At 38.7% G+C, this 23,615-nt stretch overlaps 1 protein-coding gene across 20 annotated transcripts in view; it reads left to right on the forward strand.

Annotated features, from left to right (window-relative positions):
- The window catches only part of NRG4 (neuregulin 4), a 138,610-nt gene that overhangs the window by 3,068 nt on the left and 111,927 nt on the right, over positions 1–23,615 (forward strand). For 16 of the 20 annotated variants that reach the window (XR_010120674.1, XR_010120673.1, XR_010120675.1 and 13 more), the window contains exons 2-4: positions 3,308–3,438; positions 3,694–3,735; positions 4,496–4,606. The gene's annotated coding sequence lies outside the window, so the exon portion shown is untranslated. The remainder of the gene's footprint in view (positions 1–3,307; positions 3,439–3,693; positions 3,736–4,495; positions 4,607–23,615) is intronic. The other 4 variants (XM_055277677.2, XM_063638736.1, XM_063638737.1 and 1 more) reach the window with 3 other exon arrangements.

The raw sequence follows: 23,615 nt of genomic DNA on the forward strand, positions 1-23,615 counted from the left end.
TAAATGTTAATATTTTGAAAGCTCTTCTAAATGTTATAATATAACCTCACTTATTTGGAATGTACAGGTAGGAAGCCAATCTGAGTTGGTAAAATCCTGAAAAATGGAATATATGTGACTTTGTGTGGTATTTATTTTAAATTTGAGTACATACAATATCTAAGTCGTTTTTTATTTTTTAATTTTATTTTTATTTTTATTTATTTATTTTTTTTTTGAGACTGAATTTCGCTCTTGTTGCCCAGGCTGGAGTGCAATGGCACAATCTCGGCTCACTGCAATCTCCGCCTCCCAGGTTCAAGCAATTCTCCTGCCTCAGCCTCCCTGAGTAGCTGGGATTACAGGCATGCGCCAACACACCCAGCTAATTTTTTCTTCTTTAGGTAGAGATGGGGTTTCTCCATGTTGGTCAAGCTGGTCTCAAACTCCTGACCTGAGGTGATCTGCCTGCCTCAGCCTCCCAAAGGGTTGGGATTACAGGCGTGAGCCACTGCGCCTGGCTGCTAAGTCTTTTTTTTTTTTTAAATCCTGCTGCGATGGCTTTAGCAAATAAATATGATTAGGAACTAGCGACATTCATGTGGATGCAGTCTGTGTGGATACAATACGAAGCACAATACCATGGACTCAGTAGGCTCTCAATAAAAATTAATTGTAAAGTTTTCTCCTAAGTAGGTTAAGAATACTTAATGCAGCAAGCCCATCTTCAAAGATAGTACTTAGAGCAGATTTTACCTTGAATGGCATACCAAGAGTGGGGCAATAAGAACAGTATATCTTGAGTATGGACAGTAGTAATTCTCATTTTCTGTAGAGAATTTAAACTACAATAAACCCACTAAAAGTCTGTTTTTTATTTCCAGTAATTTTTATGTACCAGTAATTCTAAACCGTGTCAATAATAAAATAGTCCTCCATGAAAAATCTCTCATGGATCTGGATTTTAAACAATTTCTGTAGTCTGTGTTAAGTTTTAGTATATGAATTTAAACTTCAAATCAGCACATTTTAATTATTTTTTAATAAACAGTATATCCTACATGGAAATTAATTTAAAGAACTCCCACTCATACAATTGTCCTTCAATAAACATGGACTCAGCTATTGTATATATTTCCAAGTAAACTCATAAAAGTTCAGGGTAATTCAAGATTTAAGGCACAGTTCATGTTCGCAACCCTGGTGGTCCATATTCCTGCATTTAAACAGTAGATTCTTTGTAAACAATGGTAGCACAGTGATTATAAGGATGAAGAAACAGTACTTGATTACTTCAACATTGTTCTATGTGACCACTTAGAGTTTTTGTTTATAAAATTTAAGAGTGAAACATAGTGCAAACTTTGAGGTATAATATTTTTGTTTCATGGAATTATCCTCTTGAATAATTTTTTTTGAGACAGGGCTTTGCTCTGTTGCCCAGGTTGGAGTGCAGTGGCACAATCTGGGCTCACTGTGGCCTCTGCCTCCCCTGTTCAAGCAATTCTCCTGCCTCAGCCTCCCGAGTAGCTGGGACTACAGGCGCCCGGCACCATGCCTGGCTAATTTTTGTATTTTTTTCAGTAGAGACAGGGTTGCACCATGTTGGCCAGGCTGGTCTCCAACTCCTGACTTCAAGTGATCTACCCACCTCAGCCTCCCAAAGTGCTGGGATTATAGGCATGAGCCCCCATGCCCGGCCCCCTCTTGAATAACTGAATTCAAATAATACATTTAACTTTGAACTTTTTTCTTTTTTCATTGTTAATAGTTGCTTCAAAACTAAAAAGGAGATCAAGAAAATAAGAGGTGTAATGTTATTTAGTACTGCAAACAAACCAGTACATTGGCATATGTTTTTTATTTTTTGAAAATGTTAATTTCATTACAATTTCCTTTTTTGTACTATAATACTTTATTTTCTATTGGTATATAAGTGGAGTTGAATAAAAGACAATTTCCACTGTCACTTTCCTATTGTTTCATTTCATGATTATTGCTGAAAAATAATTTTATCACATAGAGGAAGGGGTAATAAAAAAATGATCCCTCTGACCTGAGGTCCGGAGTTTGAGACCAGCCTGGCCCAACATTGCGAAACTCTGTCTCTATTAAAAATACAAAAATTAGCTGAGCATGGTGGTGGGTGCCTGTAATCCCAGCTACTTAGGAGGCTGAGGCTAGAGAATCGCTTGAACCTGGGAGGCAGAGGTTGCAGTGAGCCGAGATCATGCCACTGCACTCTAGCCTGGGCAATACGAGCGGAATTCCATCTCAAAAAAACAAACAAAACAAAACAAAAATGATCCCTCTGTCTGGGTGCAGTGACTCATACCTGTAATCCTAGCACTTTGGGAGGCTGAGGCGGGCAGATTGCTTGAGCTCAGGAGTTCAAGATCAGACTGGGCAACATGGTGAAACCCCTTCTCCACCAAAAATATTTTAAGAATTAGCCAGATGTGATGGTGTGCACTTGTGGTCCCAGCTGCTCGGGAGGCTGAGGTGGGAGGATGGCTTGAGCCTGGGAGGCAGAGTTTGCGGTAAGCCAAGGTTGCACCACCACACTCCAGCTTGGGTGACAGTGTGACACCCCGTCTCAAAAAAAGAAAAAAATCCCTCTGGATGTCAGATGTTCTAAGTATATAAATGGGCCCAAATGATCACCAAGTGAGTGGTATTCAGTTTTTGAGTGAGTTCAGTTATGTGTTTAATATTTGGAATTTTGCATGTAGTCTATGAAGAACCATTCCTTTGGCTACACAATTCATGTGCCAAAATGGAATATCAGCGAGTGCATATACATGTATTGAAAACACAAAAATGATCCACTATTCCAATTGTGGTATAATTAGGCTATTTTAAAACCTAGCAAGTACAGGCCGGGTGCAGTGGCTTACGCCTGTAATCCCAGATCACTTGAGGTCAGGAGTTTGAGACCAGCCTGGCCAACATGATGAAACCCTGTCTCTACTAAAAATACAAAAATTAGCTGGGCGTGGTAGTATACGCTGGTAGTCCCAGCTACTCAGGAGGCTGAGACAGGAGAATTGCTTGAACTGGGAGGCGGAGGTTGCAGTGAGCCAAGATTGTGCCACTGCACTCCTGGCTGGGCGACAGAGCAAGACTCTGTCTCAAAAAATAAAAAATAAATAAAAATAAAACCAGCAAGTACATATCCATGTATTTATTGATAGAATCCTAGTAGTTGCTGACATTTATGGAATACTTGCCATATGTCAGACACCATTCTATGTGCTTTATATATACTAATTTATTTTTTTCATAGCAGTCCCATTAGAGAGTTATAGTTATTAATGTCATTTTACAGATGAAGAAACTGAGACACAGAGGGATTAAGTAGCCTGCTCAAGATCACACAGCTAGTAAGGAACCGAGATTCAAACTTGGGCAGTGTGATTCAGAGACTTTAAATTCAACGCTGGTGCCTCACTGCCTCACGTATGTACACAAAGTTGTGCCTAAATAAGTTTGAGGAATCATTAAGTAGTAGGAAAAACATTCTGGATTCCAGAGTTCCTGCTCCAGTTCATTCCGTAACTTTGAGTAAGGGAAATAAATCAAAGTCTCTAATTTAGATAGACTTGTACTTACTTCATCTAGAACTTCTCTAAGTTTTTTTCTAACTCTAAATTTTTATGATTCTATGATTATTTTTACATAACGGAGAAAATTTGTCTTTTTACTTTCTAACAGACTAAAAGTGAATCAGAAAAATAACCAGCATCAAATTTGAAGGTAGATAAATTTTTGATGTTTTGTAGTTACAAAAATATACTATTCTTAAACCTTTTATGTTCATTATTTGTATGACTGCAGAAAGCCCATAAACTTCTGAATAATTGATTGTAGCATTCTAACTATTGACTGGAATACAAATTCGTATTATTAATATATGCCACTTTGATATAATTAAGGTAATCTGAGTTATTGCCTTGATCTTAGTGCCATATAAAGTAAAAGCTCTTTGGGAAAATTAACTTTCTAAGTGGAAGAAAAATCATATACTACTTTTTTTCCTCTTGTTTCCCACAAAGACTACCACCTTATTAAAATGACAAGACATATTAGGCTTCTGTCTGTGATAATAGGTGTCACATTTTTTTCTTGGGGAACACAAAACATAAAAAGTAGCTTTCATAATAAAAGAAATGTAATTCCTTGTCCTTACAAAATCCCTGTTTGCATAGTATGAAGTGGCTCCTCACTACCATCTGATCCTTTCATAAAATTCTATTTCCCTCTTAACCCAACTCCTAGCCTTTTATTTGGAAATAGTAATGATAGTTTTTCTGGGACTTAAAAAGTTGTGAAAGTGGGAAAAATTAAACATGTCAACAAAGTGAAACTTCTGCTTCTTACTAAAAAGTCCTTTGAGGTATCACTAAGTAAAAGAAAAACATTCATTTGAAATTTGCATATATATTCTACTTTCCTTCTCTTTGTGTATTACTAAAATTGTTATATAAATATTCTGTTCTTGCTTATTTCTTTATAGTGGCCACAAATTCTATTAAAGCAGAAGAAATAGTGGTGAACCATAAAAGAGAACCAGTTTCCTCTCTGTTCTGCAATTTAGAGGAAAAATTTTCATCCAAGGACAGATCAGGTAAGTATTCATTCTTTTTAATGTTTTGGGGCTATATATGTAGCCATAATTTGTTAATTATAATCCTAGATCATTGGTTTGATTTAACTAAGAGACAATAAGGTAGTCTCTGCAATATGGAAAATTCTGTAATTTTTAATTTTATGGGTTTCAATTCTGTTTGAGAAGACTGTATGTATAGAAGTATGTTCAATTAGGCCGGGCACGGTGGCTCACGCCTGTAATCCCAGCACTTTGGGAGGCCGAGGTGGGCAGATCACGAGGTCAGGAGATCAAGACCATCCTGGCTAACATGGTGAAACCCCGTCTCTACTAAAAATACAAAAAAAAAAAAAAAAAAATCCAGGCATGGTGGCGGGTGCCTGTAGTCCCAGCTGCTCTGGAGGCTGAGGCAGGAGAATGGCATGAACCCGGGAGGCGGAGCTTGCAGTGAGCCGAGATCGTGCCGCAGCACTCCAGCCTGGGCGACAGAGCGAGACTCCCGTCTCAAGAAAAAAAAAAAAAAAAAAAGAAGATTGTTCAATTATATGTTAACTATTTATTTAGAAAAGTAGAAACAACAAAGTGCTGTTGCTGGTTAAGTTTAAGTCTGGTCTTTGTGATTTAAAAATAACATGAATAGAATTCAAGTTTTAGGCTGAGCACAGTGACTCACGCCTATAATCCCAGCACTTTGGGAAGCTGAGGGGAGAGGATCACTTGAGCCTAGGTGTTCCAGACCAGCCTGGGCAACAGAGTGAGAGCCCGTCTCTATAAAAAAATAAATAAAAATAGGTAGGCATGGTGGCATGCACCTGTGGTCCCGGCTACTTGGTAGGCTAAGGTGGGAGGATAGCGTGAGCCCAGGAGTTCGAGGCTGCAGTGAGCTATGATCAAACCATTGTGCCACAGTCTGGGTGACAGACTGAGACCCCGTATCTTTAAAAAAAAAAAATTAGTTTTGGAGAACAGGAGTCTGGAGAAAAGTCCAAGTTGTTGAGCTTAGAAAAATGAAGGCTCGGCCAGGCACAGTGGCTCATGCCTGTAATCCCAGCACTTTGGGAGGCCAAGGCGGGCGGATCAGGAGGTCAGGAGTTCAAGACCAGCCTGGCCAACATGGTGAAACCCCGTCTCTACTAAAATACAACAACAAAAAAATTAGCCGAGCGTGGTGGTGAGTGCCCATAATCCCAGCTACTTGGGAGGCTGAGGGAGGAGAATTGCTTGAACCTGGGAGGCGGAGGTTGCAGTGAGCCAAGATTGTGCTATTGTACTCCAGCCAGGGCAATAGAGTGAGACTCCATTTCAAAAAAAAAATAAATAAAGGCTCAGGGTGACAATAATGCTTTTCCAGTAGATGAGATGCTGTCATACTGAGGATAGTGCCTGTTCTTTTCTAACCTCTACAAAGGAAAAACAGCAGGAAAAAATAGATTAGAAAAATCAAAGATTTTGAAATTAAGAATATTTGAGGTTGTAGTTATTTACTTTGGGAAATTGTACAATCCTCTTTCTAGAAGATCTTCCAAGTAGTGAACATCTGCTGAGAAAAGCTTATCTACCGCTTATACACCCATCATTAGGTTTTCTAACCTTATGATGCTATGGTTTACTTTGAAACGCAGACGGTTATTTATGTCTAAGGCTAACATGATATATTTCTAATGATAGAATAGGTAAACTTATAGAACTTTAAGACTATGGAGAATGATAGTTATTTTAGGAGCATAGAAATAGTCATATGTCTTATCCAATTTATTCCATTCTTGGCCGTGTGACCATCATTAACATATGTAATTTTTCTTGGCTCTTGTAATACTCTCCAAGTACATATATGTTACCATTGACAGAAATGGAATTGTGGACTCTTAATGTATCATCTCTATCAAGACTAGCGAGAAGGATAAGAGGCCAGATTTAAAGAACAGTGTGTTCAAGTGGGATTAAGAATAGTTCTCCGAAATGGTGGATAGGGTGGAGATTTCAAGCAATGAGAAATAGGCTACAGTATGGGTAATCTGAAAATGGCATGTGGGAGCAAGGAAAGGGCTGTTGTTCTTTCTGCTGAGTCAGAGAAAGAGGAGAAATTAAGGGAAGTAAGTGGTTATATTGGAAAAGGCACCTTGTAATCTAAAAGAGAACCAGCTTTTTATTAAAGTGAACTGCACAGAAGTGAAAAATAAATTTAGCATAAAAAGGGTTTGTTCTCAAAGAAATAGACTTTCCAGTAGACATTGTTGATGAATAGGGCAGAAGGGGAAGAATGACTGAGATGTTGAAGAATTGGGTGTAGAGTGAATGTGGTTAGGAGGGTTTGAGAGTGAGGATGGGAGGGTCAGAGGTAAAAGGAAAAAGAGGCTTGTGCATATGGGGTGAGCAAATAAAATGGAAATGAAAGAAGCATTTGAGTAGGAGAAAAAATAGACACAAGTTGAGGGAAAATTAGGAACTTTAAGATAATATTTCTTTGTAAGCAAGGAGATGTTAAGGATGACCAGTTATGTATACTGAGGAAATATACTCAGGAAAATGGTCAGTGTGTGTGTGTGTGTGTGTGTGTGTGTGTGTGTATGTATGTATGTGTGTTGCAGGTGGAAGGGGATGATAATTACCCCAGGCCTGAGAAGGGCACACACATATGAAAAGCAGCGAGGCTGATTGACCCTCTTATTTCAGAGAAGTTTTCCTGGAACAATGTTGACAGACATATCCTATTTTGATTTTTTTTTTTTTTTCTTTTCTGAGACGGAGTATTGCTCTGTCCCCCAGGCTGGAGTACAGTGGCGTGATCTCAGCTCACTGCACCTCCACCTCCTGAGTTCAAGCCATTCTCCTGCCTCAGCCTCCTGAGTAGCTGGGACCACAGGCATGCACCACCACGCCCGGCTAATTTTTGTATTTTTAGTAGAGATGGGGTTTTACCATGTTAGCCAGGCTGGTCTCGAACTCCTGACCTCAGGTGATCCACCCACCTCGGCCTCCCAAAGTGCTGAGATTACAGGCATGAACCACCACACCTGGCCTCTATTTGGATATTGATTGTAGACTGAGTTTCTAGGCTTCAAGGGCATAGGAAATCTTTAGAAAAACCAAGGTATGTATGAGAGGCAGCGCTTAGGGTAGTGAGGGTGGGGAGCACTATGATTTTTTTCTCCTTTACATTTCTTTACAGAGCTATAGCATTTTCTAGAGACATGCATAATTCAAGACTATTTCTGGCAGCAAAGAATGGAAAGTTTGGTATTGCCATGTGGCAGTAGCTTAAGAGTTTATAAATCACATTCACCAGCTAGCTTTTCTTTTTTTTTTTTTGAGTCAGAGTCTTGTTTTGTTGCCCAGGCTGGAGTATAGTGGCCTGATCTCAGCTTGCTGCAACCTCTGCCTCCTGGGTTCAAGTGATTCTCATGCCCCAGCCTCCCAAATAGCTAGAATTACAGGCATGCACCACCACACCTGGCTAATTTTGGTATTTTTAGTAGAGATGGAGTTTTACCACATTGGCTAGGCTAGTCTCAAACTCCTGGCCTCAAGTGATCTGCCTGCCTCAGCCTCCCAAAGTGCTGGGATTATAGGCATGAGCTACCATGCCCAGCCTCCAACCAGCTTTTGAAACTTTTTTTTTTTTTTTTTTTTTTTTGAGACAGGGTTTCTCTTGTCACCCAGGAGTACAGTGACAAGATCATAGCTCACCACAGCCTCGAACTCCTGGGCTCCAGGGATCCTCCCACCTCAGCTTCTGGAGTAGCTGGGACTACAGGCCTGTGCCATCACAGTCAGCTAATTAAAAAACATTTTTTTTGGACACATGGTCTTACTATGTTGCCCAGGCCGGTCTTGAACTCCTGAGCTCAGGTGATCCTCCCACCTCAGCCTCCCAAGTAGCTGGGATTGTAGTTGCAGGCCATTGCGTCTGGCTGAAACTTTAATTCTTTTTTTTTTTTTTTTTTTTTTTGAGACAGAGTCTCGCTCTGTCACCCAGGCTGGAGTGCAGTGGCGCAATCTCGGCTCACTGCAAGCTCCGCCTCCCAGGTTCATGCCATTCTCCTGCCTCAGCCGCCCGAGTAGCTGGGACTACAGGCGCCTGCCACCACGCCTGGCTAATTTTTTGTATTTTTTAGTAGAGACGGGGTTTCACCATGTTAGCCAGGATGGCCTCGATCTCCTGACCTCGTGATCTGCCCACCTTGGCCTCCCAAAGTGCTGGGATTACAAGCGTGAGCCACCGCGCCCAGCGAAACTTTAATTCTTGATGAATTATTAATTTGGGGAATTTGTGTTATTTCATATTTAGCATATAAAGTGAATATTATTAAATCATTTTACATTTGCAGACACTGCAGCCATACACTATTTTTTTCACTTTTTTTGAGGTAAAATATACATATAAAATTTACCATCTTTACCACTTTTAAGTATACAGTTTAGTGGTAATAAATACATTTATATTCCTTTTTTCACCCTTTATCCTTCCCTCTCCTCTATCCTTAATGGCCTTTGGTAACCACCATTCTACTCTCTGTCTTCATGAGATTCACTGTTTTTTAGCTTCTATATATGAGTGAGAACATGATATTTGTCTTCCTGTGCTTAGTTTATTTTGCTTGACATAATTGGCCTCCAGATTCATCTATGTTGCTGCAAATGACAGGATTTTATTCTTTTTTATGGATGAATAATACTCCAGTGTGTACGTATATCCTATTTTCTTTATTCATCCATTGATAGGCACTTAGGATGATTTCATATTTTGGCTATTGCTAATAGTGCTGCAATATACATGGGAGTGCAGATAGCCCTTTGATATATTGATTTCCTTTCTTTTGGTTGTAGACTCAGTAGTGGAATTGCTGGATCAGATGGTAGATCTATTTTTAGGCTTTTGAGAAGCCACCATACTGTTCTGCATAGAGGCTGTACTAATTTACATTCCCACCAACACTATATGAGGGCTTTCCCTTCTCTACATCCTTACCAGTATCTATTATTAGATGATATTTCATTGTGGTTTTGATTTGCATTTCTCTGATTAGTCATATTGAGTGTTTTTTTAAATACACATGTTGACCATTTGTATGTCTTCTTTTGAGAAATGTCTGTTCAAGTCTTTTGCCCATTTAAAAATCAGATTATATCTTTTTTTTTTTTTTTTGCTATTGAGTTGTTTGAGCTCCATATATATTCTGGTTATTAATTCTTTGTCAGATGGATAGTTTGCAAATATAGTCTTCCATTCTGTGGACTGTCTCTTCAATTTGTTGATTGTTTCCTTGTGCAGAAGCTTTTTAGCTTGATATAATCCCATTTGTCTAGTTTTGCTTTGGTTGCCTTTGAGGTCTTACCCCAAAAATCTTTACCCAGACCAATGTCATGGAACATCTCTCCAATGTTTTCTTCTGTAGTTTCGTAGTTTCAGCATTAAATATTTGTCTTTAATCTATTTTGATTTGATTTTTGTGTATGGTGACAGCTGGGGGTCTAGTTTAATTCTTCCACATCTGGTAACCTTTCTCCATTGTATGTTCGTGGCACCTTGGTCAAAGAGGAGTTGGCAATAAATGTGTGGATTTACATCTGGATTCTCTATTCTGTTCCATTGGTCTATGTGTCTGTTTTTATGCCAGTACCATGCTGTTTTGGTTCCCATAGCTTTGTAGTATATGAAGTCAGGTAGTGTGATGCCTTCAGCTTTGTTCTTTTTGCTCAGGATTGCTTTGTCTATTCCAAGTCTTTGGTAGTTCCATATAAATTTAAGAATTTTTTTTCCTATTTTTATAAAGAATGCCGTTCACATTTTGATAGAGATTGCATTGAATCTGTAAATTGCTTTGGGTAGTTTTATCATTTTAACAATAATTCTTCCAATTAATGAGTATGGAATATCTTTCCTTTTTTGTGTGTGTCCTCTTCAATTTCTTTCATCAGAGTTTCATAGTTTTGCTTGTATAGATCTTTCACTTCTTTAGTTAGATTGATTCCTAGGTATTTTATATATTTTTGTAGTTATTATAAATGAAATTGCTTTATTTTTAATTTTTGTGAGAACATAGTAGGTATATATATTTATGGGTTACATGAGATATTTTGATACATGCATGCAGTGCATAATCACATCAGGGTAATGGGGTATCCATCCCCTCAAGCATTTATCCTGTGTGTTACAAACAACCCAATTATACTCAGTTATTTTAAAATGTACAATTACATTATTTTTTACTGTAGTCACCCTGTTGTGCTAGCAAATACTAGGTCTTATTGATCCTTTCTAACTAATTTGGATCCATTAACCATCCCCACTTCCCCCAACCAGCCCCCTGCTCCACCCTTCCTAGCCTCTGGTAACCATCTTTCCACACTCTACCTCCATTAGTTAAATTGTTTTAATTTTTAGCTCCCACAAATAAGTGAGAAGATGCGAAGTTTGTTTTTCTGTGCCTGGCTTATTTCACTTAACAGTGACCTCCAGTTCCATCCATGTTGTTGCAAATGATAGGATCTCGTTCTTTTTTTATGGCTGAATAGTACTCCATTGTATGTATGTACCAAATTTTCTTTATCTGTTCATCTGTTGATGGATGCTTAGGTTGCTTCCAAATCTTAGCTCTTGGGAATAGTGCTGCAGTAAACATGGGAGTGTAGATATCTCTTCGATGTACTGACTTCCTTTCTTTTGGGTGTATGTCTCAGAGAGCAATTGCTGGGTCATGTGGTAGCTCTATTTTTAGTGTTTTGAGGAACCTCCAAACTGTTCTCCATAGTGGTTCCCACCAACAGTATGTGAGTTATTTCCCTTTCTCCATATCTCCACCAGCATTTGTTAATGTCTGACTTTTGGATAAAAGCCATTTTAACTGGTGTAAGATGATATCTCATTGTAGTTTTATTTGCATTTCTCTGATGATCAATTATGTTGAGCACTTTTTCATATGCCTGTATGCCATTTGTATGTCTTTTGAGAAATGTCTGTTCAGATCTTCTGTCCATTTTAATACCAGATTATTAGGGTTTTTTTCCTATAGAGTTGTTTGAACTCCTTATATATTCTGGTTATAATCCCTTGTCAGATGGGCAGTTTGCAAATATTTTCTCCATTCTGTGGGTTGTTTCTTTTTTGATTATTTCCTTTGCTGTGGAGAAGCCTTTTGTTGATTGTTTCCTTTGCTGTGTAGAAAGCTTTTAACTTGATAGGATCCCATTTGTCCATTTTGGCTTTGGCTGCCTGTGCTTGTGGGGTATTACTCAAGAAATCTTTTTTTTTTTTTTTTTTTTGAGACGGAGTCTCGCTCTGTTGCCCAGGCTGGAGTGCAGTGGTATGATCTCAGCTCACTGCAAGCTCCGTCTTCTAGGTTCATGCCATTCTCCTGCCTCAGCCTCCCAAGTAGCTGGGACTACAGGTGCCCGCCAGTATGCCCAGCTAATTTTTTGTATTTTTAGTAGAGACAGGGTTTCACTGTGTTAGCCTGGATGATCTTGATCTCCTGACCTCATGATCCACCCACCTTGGCCTCCCAAAGTGCTGGGATTACAGGCGTGAGCCACCGCACCTGGCCTACTCAAGAAATCTTTGCCCACTCCAATGTCCTAGAGAGTTTCCCCAATTTTTTTTTAGTAGTTTCATAGTTTGATATCCTAGAATTAAGCCTGTAATCCTATTTTGATTTGGGTTTTTGTATATGGTGAGAGATAGGGGTCGAGTTTCATTCTTCTGCATATGGATATCCAGTTTTCCCAGCACCATTTATTGAAGAGACTGTCCTTTCCCTTCTTGGCACCTTTGTCAAAAATGAGTTCATGTATGGATTTATTTCTGGGTCCTGTGTTCCATTCCATTAGTCTATGTATCTATTTTTATGCCAGTACCATGCTGTTTTGGTTACAATAGGTCTGTAGTGTAATTTGAAGTCAGGTAATGTGATTTATTCAGTTTTGTTGTTTTTGCTTAGCATAGCTTTGGCTATTCTGGGTCTTTTCTGGTTCCATATAAATTTTAGGATTGTTTCTTCTATTTCTGTGAAAAATGTCATTGGTATTTTGATAGAGATTGCATTGTATCTGTAGATTGTTTTGGGTAGTGTGGACATTTTAACAATATTGAATCTTCCAATCTATGAACATGAAATACCATTCCATTTTTTGTGTCTTTTTCAATTTCTTGCATTGGTATAGTTTTCATTTTAGAGAGCTTTCACTTCTTTGATTCAGTGAATTCCTTGATACTTTATTTTATTTGTAGCTATTTTAAATGGGATTACTTTCTTGATTTTGTTTTCAGATTGTTCACTTTTGGCATATAGAAATGCTACTAATGTTTGTTTGTTGATTTTGTATCCTATAACTTTGCTGAATTGGTTTAACAGTTCTGAATTTTTTGATGAAGTCTTTAGGTTTTTCCAAGTATAAGATCATAATTATCTGCAAACAATGATAATTTGATTTTTCCTTTCCAATTTGAATGCCCTTTATTTCTTTCTCTTGTCTGATTGCTCTAGGTAGGACTTCCAATACCATGTTGAATAACAGTGGTGAAAGTGGGCATCCTTGTCATCTTCCGGATCTTAGAAGAAAGACTCAGTTTTTCCACATTCAGTATGATACTAGCTATGGGTCTGTCATATATAGCTTTTATTATGTTGAATTATGTTCCTTCTATACCCAGTTCTTTGAGAGTTTTTATCACAATGAAATGTTGAATTTTATCAGACGCTTTTTCAGCATCAATTGAAATAATCATATGATTTTTGTCCTTCATTCTTTTGATATGATGTATCACATTGATTTGTGTATGTTGAACCATCCTTGCATCCATGGGATAAATTTCACTTGGTCATGACAAATGATATTTTTAGTGTGTTCTTGAATTTGGTTTGCTAGTATTGTGTTGAAGATTTTTGCATCAGTGTTAACCAGGGCTATTTGCCTGTAGCTTTTTTTTAAATGTGTTTTTATCTGGTTTTGATATCAGGGTAATACTGACCTTGTGGAATGAGCTTGGAACTATTCCCTCCTCCTCTCTTTTTCAGAATAATTTGAGTAGTATTGGTATTAGTTCTTTTTAAAATGTTTGATAAAATTCAGCAGTGAAGTCATTGGTCTCAGGCTTTCCTTTGTTGGGAGACTTTTTAATATGGCTTCAATCTTATTAGTTGTTATTAGTCTGTTTAGGTTTTGGATTTCTTCATGGTTGAATCTTGGTAGGTTGTATATGTCTAGGAATTTATCCATTTCTTCTTGGCTTTTCAATTTATTGGCATGTAGTTGCTCATAGTAGGCTCTAATGATCCTTTGAATTTCTGTAGTATTGGTTGTAATGTCTCCTTTTTCACCTCTGATTTTATTTATTTGTGTCTCCTCTCCTTTTTTCTTAGTCTGGCTAAAAGTTTATCAATTTTGTTTATCTTTTCAAAAAACCAACTTTTTATTTCATTGATCTTTTGTATTTTATTCATTTCAATTTTATCTCTGCTCTTTATTCTTCTACTGATTTTTGGGTTTGGTTTGCTTTTGCTTTTCTGTTTCTTTTAGATGCTTCATTAGGTTGTTTATTTGATGTTTTCCTACTTTTTAAATGTAGGTGCTTATAGCTATAAACTTCTCTCTCGGTATTGCTTTTGCTGTATCCCATAGGTTTTGGCATGTTGTGTTTCCGTTATCATTTGTTTCAATTAATGTTTCAGTTTCCTTTTTAATTTCTTCATTGACCCACTGGTCATTCTGGAGCATATTGTTTAATTTCTATGTGTTTGTATAGTTTCCAAAATCCCTCTCATTATTGATTTCTAGTTTTATTCCATTGTGGTCAGAAAAGATGTTTGATATTATTTCAATTTTTAAAAATATTTTAAGACTTGTTTTTTGACCTAACATATGGTCTATCCTTGAGAATGACCCATGTGCTGAGGAAAACATTGTGTATTCTGTAGCTGTTGGATTAAATGTTCTATGAGTATCTATTTGGTCCATGTGGTCTATAGTACAGATTAAGTCTGATGTTTCTTTGTTTATTTTCTGTCTGGAAGATCTGTCCAATGCTTAAAGTGGGGTATTGAATCTCCAGCTATTATCATATTGGAGTTTATCTCTTTCTTTAGCTCAAATATTTGCTCTATATATCCGGGTGCTGTAGTGTTGGGTGCGTATATATTTAAAATTGTTATATTCTCTTGCTGAATTGACCCCTTCATTATTATATAACGACCTTCTTTGTCTCTTCTTAAAAGTTTTTGTCATGGTATCTATTTTGTCTGATATAAGTATAGCACTCCTCTTTTTTGGTTTCTGTTGGTATGAAATATCTTTTTCTGTCTCTATTTTCAATCTATGTGTATCATTATAGGTAAAGTGTGTTTCTTGTAGGCAACAGATCATTGGGACTTGTGTTTTTTTTTTTTGGGGGGGGCATTTGTTTGTTTGTTTTCTTATCCATTCAGCCACCCTGTCTTTTGATTGAAGAGTCTAGTCCGCTTACATTAAAGGTTACTATTGATTGGCAAGGACTTACTCTTGCCATTTTATTTGTTTTCTGGTTGTCTTGTGGTCTTCTCTTCCTTTTTTCCTTCCTTCCTGTTTTCCTTTTAGTGAAGGTGATTTTCTCTGGTGGTATGATTTAATTTCTTGCTTTTTATTTTTTGTGTATCTGTTGTATGTTTTTTGATTTGAGATTACCATAAAGCTTACAAATACTATCTTATAACCCATTATTTTAAGATGATTACAACTTAACACTGCTTGCATAAACAAACTAACAAGCAAAAAGAAAACTAATAAAAACTTTAACTTCATCCTCTTGCTTTTTGTGTTTCTATTTATATCTTACAGTACTGTCTATGTTATGAAAAGTTGTTGTAGTTATTATTATCATTATTATTTGAGACAGAGTCTCACTTTGTCACCCAGGCCAGAGTGCAGTGGCACAATCTCAGCTCACTTCAACCTCTGCCTCCTGGGTTCAAACGATTTTCCTGCCTTAGCCTCCCTAGTAGCTGGGATTATAGGCATGCATGACCACAGCTGGATAATTTTTATATTTTTAGGAGAGACAGGGCTTTGCCATGTTGGCCAGGCTGGTCTCTAACTCCTGACCTCAAATGATCTGTGATCTGCCTGCCTTGGCTTCCCTAGGTGCTGGGATAACAGGTGTGAACCACCATGCCAGGTACATAGTTATTATTTTTGATTGGTTCATCATTTAATCTTTCTATTTAAGATAAGAGTAGTTTACACACCACAGTTCAGTGTTATAAAAGTCTCTGTTTTCTGTGTACTTACTATTGATAGTGAGTTTTGTACTTTCAGATGATGTCTTATTGCTCATTAACATCCTTTTATTTTTCTTTTCTTCATCCTTACTTCTGATAGAAGTACTCCCTTTAGCATTTCTTGTAGGACAGGTCTGATGTTGATGAAATCCCTTAGCTTTTGCTTGTCTGGGAGAATCTTTATTTCTCCTTCATGTTTGAAGGATATTTTTGCTGGATAATATTATACTATTCTAGGGTAAACTGTTTTTAACCTTCAGCACTTTAAATAAATCATGCCACTCTCTCCTGCCCTGTAAGTTTTCCACTGAAAAGTCTGCTGCTAGACATATTGGAGGTCCATTGTATGTTATTTGTTTCTTTTCTCTTGCTGCTTTTAGGATCCTTTCTTTATCCTTAACCTTTGGGAGTTTGATTATTAAATTCCTTGAGGTAGTCTTCTTTGGGTTAAATCTGCTTGCCTTCTCTCTCTCTTTTTTTTTTTTTTTTTTTGGCAGGGTGGCGGGTACAGAGTCTTGCTTTGTTGCCCAGGCTGGGGTGCAGTGGTGCAATCTTGGCTCACCTCAACCTCTGTCTCCCGGGTTCAAATGATTCTCATGCCTCAGCCTCTCAAGCAGCTGAGAGCACAAGTGTGTGCCACCACACCCAGCTAATTTTGTATTTGAGACAGGGTTTCACCATGTTGGCCAGGCTAGTCTCAAACTCCTGGCCTCAAATGGTCCACCTTTGGGAGGCCTTAGCCTCCCAAAGTGCTGGGATTACAGGTGTTAGCCACTGCACCCAGCCAGCCTTTTTGTACTTGGTTATTAATATCTTTTTCTAGGTTTGTGAATTTCTTATTATCCCTTTGAATAAAGTTTCTACCCCTCTCTCTATCTTCTCTTTAAGGCCAATAACTCTTAGATTTGCCCTTTTGAGGCTATTTTCTAGATAATGTAGGTGTGCTTCATTCTTTATTTTGCTTTAATCTCTAACTGTATTTTCAAATAGCCTGTCTTCAAGCTCACGAATTCTGTCTTCTGCTTGATCAATTCTACTATTAACAGTCTCTGATGCATTATCCAATATGTCAATTGCATTTTTCACCTTCAGAATTTCTACTTATTCTTTTCAATTATTTTAATCTCTTTGTTAAATTTATCTGATAGAATTCTGCATTCCTTCTCTGTGTTATCTTGAATTTCTTTGAGTTTCCTTAAAACAGCAATTTTGAATTCTCTGTCTGAAAGGTCATGTATTTCTGTTTCTTCAGGATTGGCCTCGCACCTTATTTAGTTCATTTGGTGAGGGTATGTTTTCCTGGATGGTCTTGATGCTTGTGGATATTTGCTGGTATCTGGGCATTGAAGAGTTAGGTATTCATTGCAGTATTCTCCGTCTAGGCTTGTTTGTATCCACCTGTCTTGGGAAGGTTTTCCAGGTATTCAAAAGGACTTTGAGTGTTATGATCTAAGATCTAAGCCATATCTGCATTATGGGGTACCTCAAGCCCAGTAATGCTGTGGTTCTTGCAGACTTGTAGAAACCATCTTGGTGATATTGGATAAATCTGGAATAATTTTCTGGTTTACCAGGCAGAGATTCTTATTCTCTTCCCTTACTTTCTCCCAAACAAATGGAGTTTCTCTGTGCTGAGCCACCTCTGGCTGGGAGTAGGGTGACACAAACACCCCTATAGCCACCACCAGTGGGACTGTGCTGGGTTAGACCTGAAGCCAGCACAGCACTGGGTCTTGCCCAAGGCCTGCTGTAACCAGTACCTGGCTGCCACTTATGTTCATTCAAAGCCCTAGGGCTCTACAGTCAGCATCTAGTGAAGCCAACCAGGCTTGTGTCCTTCCCTTCAGGGAGGCAAGTTCCTGCAGGCCCTGGGCCGGTCCAGAGATGCCGTCTGGGAGCTAAGGACTGGAGTCAAAAACCTCAGAAGTCTACCTGGTGTTGTGGCTGAGTGGGCTTTCAAACCATGAAAAACAGTTCTCAGTTTTCCCTCCCCTTTTCACAGGCAGAGGACCCTCACCTTATAGTCACTACCACCCAAGGCCCACAGGGAGTACTGCCAGGCTACCACCAATGTTCACTTAAGGCCTGAGGGCTCTTCAGTTAGCTTGTGGTGAATGCTACCAGGCCTGGGATTCACTCTTCAGGGAAGTGGGGTCCCCTCTGGCCCAGGCCATGTCCAGAAATGCCATCCAAGAGCCAAGGCCTGGAATCAGGGACCCCAAGAGCTTGATTGGTGCTATACCACATTGTGGTAGAGCTTGTACTTAAGATGCAAGACAAAGTCTCCACTTTTTCCTCTGCTTTTCTCAAGCAGAAGGAATCTCTTACCATAGCCACCACAGGTGGGAATGTGCTGGGTCTCACCTGAAGCCAGTGTGTCTCTGAGTCTCACCTAAGGCTCATGCCATACTACCTAAGTATCACTATTGATTATTCAGGGTCTCAAGGGCTCTTTAGCTAGCAGATGATGCATCCTGCTAGGAATAGGCCCTTCCCTTCAAGGAATCAGTTTCCCTCTGGGTCCAGGGTATGTCTAGAAATGTCATCTGGGGAACTACGGCCTGGAATGGGGGCCTTACAGTTCTGACTAGTATTATATCCGATTGTGGCTGAGCTGGTGTCCAAGGTGCAAGACAAAATTCCTCTTTACTCTTCCCTCTCCTCTCCTCTCAAGCAGAAAGGGAGTGCTTGCACTACCCCCTTTTCAACACCAGGCAACACAGCTTGTGGCTCTTCTGTGACTTTTTTGGAGCCACAGCTGTGTTGCCTGGGGTTGGGGGACAGGTAGTGCAAGCACTCCCTTAGGTGCTCCAGCTTGTGTCTCAGTAAGTCTCATGACCGGCAAGTCCACTGGCTTCAAGCCCAGCTCAACACTAAAACTTGCAGTTCTTGGGGCCTAGACTGCCTTTACAGTTTATTTAGGGCCCCAGAGCACTTCAACCCACAACGAGGAAGCTTGCTGGAACTCAAGTTCCAGCTGCTGGGATGGGTGATTCTCCTCTGGCTAGGGCTTGTCTGAATGCTCCTTCTGTAGATGGGTGTCAGCTAAGTTCAGCCCAGTTTTGCCTTATACTGTGACAGCACTGAGTTCAATGTAAAGTCTCACAGTCTCTGTGCTCTTACTCTCCCCAAGCACACAGATTTCTTCACACCACTTGGCTACTGTGATGGGATAGGGGAGGGGTAGCATCAACAATTCAAGACTCTTTGCTACTCTTAAGTTTCTCTTTCAGAACTATGAAGTTAAAATCAGGTGCTGTGGGTGCTCACCTGATATTTGGTCCTTATAAAGGTGCTTTTTTGTGTGTAGATGTTGAATTTGGTGTTCCGGCAGGGGGGATGATTGGTAGGACCTTCCATTCTGCCATCTTGCTCCACCCCTCGAGATTGCTTTTTTTATTCCTTTTTCAGATTGTTTGTTTTTGGCGTATAGAAATACTATTGATTTTTGTATATTGATTTTTGTATCCTGCAACTTTACTGAGTTTATTAGCTCAAACAGTTTTTTTTGGTGGAGTCTTTAGGTTTTTCTATGTATAAGATCATGTCATCTGCAAATAAGGCTAATTTGACTTCTTCCCTTCCAGTTTGGATTCTCTTTATTTCTTTTTCCTGTCTAATTGCTCCAGCCAGGACTTCCAGTGTTATGTTGAATAACAGTAGTGAGAGTGGACATCCTTATCTTGTTCCAGTCCTTAGAGGAAAGGCATTTGATTTTTCCCCATTCAGTAGGAGTTAGGTGGTCATACACTATTTAAGTTTCCCAATTAAGAGTGATGATAATAGCTAGCACTTGTTGAATCCTTCCTATGTTCCAGGCATTTTACATGTATAAATTCATTTGATACTCAGATATCCCTTTGAATGAGGCATTACCATTATGTCCCCTTCTAACTCCACCCTCACGTATAGATGAAGAAAGTAGACACAATGATTTTTCTCCCAATGTCACACACCCATTATAGGGTGGAACATTCTACTGTGGAATTGGGAATTGGATTCTAGCCTTCTGGCTCCAGAGCCCATTCTCTGTATACTGTATAGCTACACTACATATATTTATATATATAAAAAACTGTGAGTCGAGGGTTGCTGGGAAATGATGATACTTTGAATAGTTGATGACTTGAGTATATTTATAGGTGGCACAATTTACGTTAAAGTAGCTTTTGTGAGCTGCTACATGGAATAAAAATTTATTGCTTAAATATTTTACATAAAGTTGTTTATGCCAATATAATCAGTGATGTAAGGAGCTATTGCCTGGAGCAGGCTGGCTGCTGTTATTCAAAAGACCACATCAGGTAGTAGAACCTTAGTGAAATTTTTACCAGGGCCTGACTCAGTCTTTTGGTCTTAGAAACCTAATCTGATCAGTAGTGCCCCAGAGAAGATTAAAGTAGTTTGACAACCTTATAAACCTAATACATAATGCCAGAATGCAAATTTATTAACATACTAGGAGCTAAAACTGTTACATAAACCAGTTGAACCATAATGATCAAGTCATTTCTTTCAAGTCATTGAACCATAATGATCAAGTCTAGGTGGACCTAGATGGGAAACCCAAATTATAATCAAGAGATTTCTTGGTGAGCAACAGGCACCTTAAATATTTTTTGTTTTGTTTTTTTCACAACGTTTATCTATTTCAGAAATATCTCAGGTATTTCATCAATAATAGCTGCTATCGGCGTATACTGTCGGTCTTTAACTTCTAAATAGCCTCCACCCCAGGGCCCCACCACCAGGGGCTCTGCTGCCATAGAAACGGTTGTTAATAAACATGGGTATTTTAGAGAATCTGTAGTTCAGAATTGAGGAAAGGAAGAGTCCATGAAAAGCAGAATTGCTAAAGGGTGCTAATTTCAAGGATAGACTCCTAAGTAGGATGGGCTTGCTTGAGTGGGGATTTCTGTACCTAAAATGTATTTCTATAACACTGCCTGAGGGACTTTTTTTTTTTTCACTTCTGTTACCGAGTCTGAAATTTCACCAAATAGAGTTTGATTTCTTAAAATTATAAATATTCATAAGTGGCAGATATTCTTAGTGGCTTCCATAATACCCATTCCCTATTGCGCACCTTAATATTGTTAGGGCAGCAATGTGCCCAGCTTGAAACAAAAAATTGAATAGTTGAAACCAGTCATAACAATCCTGTTCCCCTTTGCCAGTGATTAGGAAGGGAAGTCTGCTGAGTTCAGGGAGGGCTTTTGCTTTCCTGATAAAGAGGACAGAGGTGGCTGGTACTTTACTCTTTCTCCTCTCTTTGTGCCTTAAATGGAATCATGAAGCCGGGAGCTGTAGCAGGCATCTTGTAACCATGAGATGACAAGCATGAGGCTAAAATATTCTCACAAGCTGTGGACCTTGGAGTAGATGGACAGAAAGAGACTGGGGCATTGTTGAACAGCAGTTCCGACTTTGGACTACCTACCTCCAGACTTAACAGAGAAAGATGAGAGGAAAGTTATTACCCTTGTTATGTGACAGCAAGGCATTTGATTAACTTGTGCCTGCTGTTCCATGGCAGGCTGGCTCTGTGGAAATGGAGGCTATAATATGAGGAGAAGCAATAGGAAAAATCTGGAATATTGGCATGTATTAATTACTTCTTGTGACTTTTCAGTAGGATCCTATAGAAGGGGGTGAACTCAAATTAGTGCTCCTCAGCCTTGAACACGCAGTGGTGGTGGTGGGGATACAGTTCACCATAGAAGTATTCTGCCTTTAGCTCCTGCTCTAAATTGACAAAGAACCTCATAATTTGGAATTTTGCAGGGATTAGCGGTAGTACCTCTCTACCTAAAGCTATTGTTAGAATTGCCTCAAGTCTATTGTAAGAGTTCAGAGGTCAGCAGCTAAGAGATGAGAATCCCCAGGCCTAAAGATTATTTGGAAGTGGGTTTTTTTTTTTTTAGCTGTGGTTATTCACACAAGGAGTTGATGTGAAGCAAATAAAACAGAAGTTTTTCCCTCCAAGCAATTCTCATATCCACCGCTCTAAGTCAAACCAGTGTGAAATGGGCTACAAAAGCTGTGGGGCCCTCGGGAAGGGTGTCTGTTTAGAAATTACCTCAGATGTTGCCAAAGAGGACAATGACAAAGCAGATGCTCCTGAGACTCATACCAGGACCTAGCAGATTGACTAACCAAGTAACTTACTGCCTGCCAGGGAATCTGCTGTTTCTGTCCTTAAGATAACCGTGTGGATTGTGGGCTGTTGACAATGTGTGCTTCCCATTATTCCCTTTTCTGAATGGGAATTTTAATGGGGTTACCCTGTTCTTTCTTTTTCACAGTTATACTAACAAAGGAGGACGGCTTAGAGATAGATATCTTTTAGCTATTCAGATGGTCAGATAGGCATTGCCATATTTAGACTTGATATAGCAGATAGAAAATCACCCAGGGATTCTGTTTAAAGCTGTTTGCAGTAATTGGATGAGATAGTAGGGTTGTCTTCTTGAGGAGAGAATGAGTATGTTCTGTTTAATGCATAGGTATGAGAAGAAAAGAAGTGTGTATGTGCATGTTGGGTTGAGGACTGTGACAGACACTATTGGTTATCCAATCCAATATCTATTCCTTACTTTCACCATAAAAATTAGAAAAGTTAAATACTAGATTTTTTAAACTTACTGCTACAGTGGCCATGTAATACAATTCTAGTCCATGAGTCTGCTAGGGGACTTCATGGAAGGCTTTCCTCTTTTCTGATAAAAGGGTCAGACAGGGCTGGGGTAACCCCTTTTCTGGGTTTGACCTTAGATGTGATGCTTAAAGCTGAAGTGACCATCTTGGAACCATTAGGTAATAAAAATGAGTACAAAAAGTTAACACACTTAGGATGGTGGAGAAAAAATACTGAAAATATTGGTGACATCATTGATTAGTGAACCAACTTTAGCAGTTGCTCTGTTCAAGATTTTGTGTCTTGTGAGAAATTTATCCATATTTGTTTATGCTATTGTGAACTGGGTTGACTGTTACTTACAACCTAAAGCTTTCTAAACTGATACATTATAAAAGTCTCTTTTATATGCTACAATGTCAGATACATTTTTGTTTTTAACCATGATGTCCTATTAGTAAATAATGGTTATATGAAGTAAGGGCAAGCCTTATTTGTTTATTTTTTGAAATAGAGATGGGATTTCATTATGTTTCCCAGGCTGATCTTGAACCCCTGGCCTCCAGGTATCTTCCTGCCTTGGCCCCCGATGGGCTAGGATGACAGGCATGAGCCACCACACCTGGCCGGGAAAAGCTTTTGGGGAAAAACAAACAAAAACAAAACAAAACAAACTTTTACAGTAGGCTGGTTCAATTCACATGTAAAATTGCATTTTTGAGGTGTTGCTATTGACAGACATCTTCTTGATACATAGCCCAGTTTACATTTTACTTTTAGGAGTAGAATATCAGCATAGCTAAGACTTGCACTTTAACATAATTAGGGAGTATCTTCTGAAAATTGGTTTCCCATGCAGTAAGAAATGCTACAAACTTTTACAACCAAATAAAAGTCTTCAGAAAGAAATTGCTGAGTCCAGTATGATAGGTTCAATATAGTCATGGCTTTTGAATAAGATAGTATTTTAGTTCTACATCACTGACTGCTAGGAAATGTTTATTACTTCCAAAGTGATATTTTACTCTAACTGTCTTATATCAGAACATCTACTTTTACTTTCAGTTGTCCTTTTAAATGTTTTTGTTCATCATTTCAGAAAATTTTTTGTTGCAATTGTTGACTTAATCATATGAGGTTT

This window comes from Symphalangus syndactylus, chromosome 5, assembly GCF_028878055.3.
Source record: "Symphalangus syndactylus isolate Jambi chromosome 5, NHGRI_mSymSyn1-v2.1_pri, whole genome shotgun sequence".
In the NCBI taxonomy this organism is placed as follows: Eukaryota; Metazoa; Chordata; class Mammalia; order Primates; family Hylobatidae; genus Symphalangus; species Symphalangus syndactylus.